This window comes from Lagopus leucura, unplaced genomic scaffold, assembly GCF_019238085.1.
Source record: "Lagopus leucura isolate 7727_CA_CO unplaced genomic scaffold, USGS_WTPT01 32724-0_obj-0_obj, whole genome shotgun sequence".
Taxonomy (NCBI): Eukaryota; Metazoa; Chordata; class Aves; order Galliformes; family Phasianidae; genus Lagopus; species Lagopus leucura.
The window spans coordinates 1-2,418 of record NW_024967928.1 but is presented as its reverse complement, the minus strand read 5'-3'; the positions used below and the strand labels follow the sequence as shown (position 1 = coordinate 2,418).

Here is a 2,418-nt window from a genome sequence, read left to right as displayed (position 1 = left end):
GGGATCCATCTCAACCCCATGGGTTCCATCCCAACCCCATGGGATCCATCCCAACCCCATGGGATCCCTGCCCCATAGGATCCATCCCAGCCCCATTGGTTCCATCCCAGCCCCATAGGATCCATATCAACCCAATGGGATCCATCCCAGCCCCATAGAATCCATCCCAGCCCCATAGGATCCCAACCTCATGGGATCCATCCCAACCCCATGGGATCCCTGCCCCATAGGATCCATCCCAGCCCCATTGGATCCATCCCAGCCCCATAGGATCCATATCAACCCAATGGGATCCATCCCAGCCCCACAGAATCCATCCCAGCCCCATAGGTTCCCAACCTCATGGGGATCCATCCCAACCCCATGGGATCCCTGCCCCATAGGATCCATCCCAGCCCCATTGGATCCATCCCAGCCCCATAGGATCCCAACCTCATGGGATCCATCTCAACCCCATGGGATCCATCCCAGCCCCATGGGATCCATCTCAACCCCATGGGTTCCATCCCAACCCCATGGGATCCCTGCCCCATAGGATCCATCCCAGCCCCATTGGTTCCATCCCAGCCCCATAGGATCCATATCAACCCAATGGGATCCATCCCAGCCCCATAGAATCCATCCCAGCCCCATAGGATCCCAACCTCATGGGATCCATCTCAACCCCATGGGATCCCTGCCCCATAGGATCCATCTCAGCCCCATTGGATCCATCCCAGCCCCATAGGATCCCAACCTCATGGGATCCATCTCAACCCCATGGGATCCCAGCCCCATAGGATCCCCCCCAGCCCCACGGATGCCCCCCTACCGACGCTGGCTCCGCTCTCCTCCCTCATCCTGGCTCGGACGCAGGCACGGATCTCCAACCCGATGGCTTTGGCGAGGGGCGGCGGCACGGCGTTCCCCACCTGCGGGCAGCCGGCGGCCCTATAAGGGCTGTGGGGCGGCGGCGGCGCCGTGGGGCAGAAGCTACGGGGGGGGTTTTGGGGCGGGGGGTCCAAACCTGTCGGTGTTTGTCCAGGATGTTCCCAAAGAGGCGATAGGTGTCGGGGAAGCCCTGCGAGCGCGCGCACTCACGGACGCTCACCACGCGGTGCTGCTCGGGGTGAAGGACGCGGCCCTACGGGGGGAAACCCCAAAGATGTGGGGAGAGGAAAAAGATCCCGAGGAAATGGGGGGAGAAAAGAAACCGGGTGAAAGGAATCGGGGAGGGAAAAAGAAAGAAAGGAAAGGGAAAAGGAAAGAAATCTCCCAAAAGTGGAAGGGGAAAAAATCGCGAGTGAATGGGGAGAGGAAGGAAAGCCCAAAGAAATGGGGAGAGGAAGGAAATCCCAAAGAAATGGGGAGAGGAAGGGAACCCCAAAGAAATGGGGAGAGGAAGGAAAGCCCAAAGATAGGAGGGGAGAAAAGAAACTCAATGATGAAATTGGGAAGGGAAAAACAAAGACGGGAAAGGGAAAAAGAAAAAATCCCCCAAAAATGGAAGAGGAAAAAATCCCAAGTGAATGGGGAGAGGAAGGAAATCCCAAAGAAATGGGGAGAGGAAGGGAACCCCAAAGAAATGGGGGGAGAAAAGAAACCGAATGAACGAAATTGGGAAGGGAAAAAGAAAGAAAGGAAAGGGAAAAGGAAGGAAATCTCCCAAAAATGGAAGAGGAAAAAATCGCGAGTGAATGGGGAGAGGAAGGAAAGCCCAAAGAAATGGGGAGAGGAAGGGAACCCAAAGAAATGGGGAGAGGAAGGAAAGCCCAAAGATAGGAGGGGAGAAAAGAAACCGGGTGAAAGGAATCGGGAAGGGAAAAACAAAGAAAGGAAAGGGAAAAGGAAAAAATCCCCCAAAAATGAAAGAGGAAAAAATCCCAAAAGAATGGGGTCAGGGTCAGGGGCCCGGGGTCAAAGGTGAAAGGTCAGGGCCCACCTGTTTGTCCATGGGCTCGGGGTTGGTTTAGGCTCAGGTCAGGTCAGGGTCGGGAGCAGCATTGGGGTCAGGGCTAGGGTCAGGATCAGGGGTCAGGATTAGGGTTAGTGTTCGGGTCAAAGATCAGGGGTCAACGGTCAGGGGTCAACGGTCAGGGGTCAATGGTCAGGGGTCAAAGGTCAGGACCAACCTGCTTGTCCACAGGCTCAGTGTTGGTTTAGGCTCAGGTCAGGTCAGGGTCGGGAGCAGCATTGGGATCAGGATTAGGGCCAGGGTTAGGGTGAAAGGCCAGGGGTCAAAGGTGAAAGGTCAGGGCCCACCTGCTTGCCCATGGGCTCGGGGTTGGTGACGGTGGTGCTGAAGAAGCCGTCCCACTCGAGGCGGCCGTAGAGCCCGGCCCAGTGGTTGTGGCGATTGCCGGTGTGGGGCAAACACCACGGGATCAAGGTGTTGAACTGCCGGTCTGCGGGGTCACAGGGTTTGCCTGGGGGGGGGGG

General features: G+C 56.9%; 1 long non-coding RNA gene across 2 annotated transcripts; it reads right to left on the bottom strand.

Moving 5' to 3' along the window:
• Nucleotides 1–816: 816 nt before the first annotated feature.
• On the bottom strand, nucleotides 817–2,400 carry LOC122193365. Of its 2 annotated transcripts, none has more exons than XR_006182877.1 (3): nucleotides 1,922–2,400; nucleotides 1,007–1,123; nucleotides 817–911 (listed from the first exon to the last, which is right to left on the bottom strand). It is a non-coding gene; the product is annotated as an uncharacterized LOC122193365 (long non-coding RNA). The 2 variants fall into 2 exon arrangements; XR_006182876.1 differs by having other exon boundaries at nucleotides 2,242–2,400.
• Nucleotides 2,401–2,418: the final 18 nt, after the last annotated feature.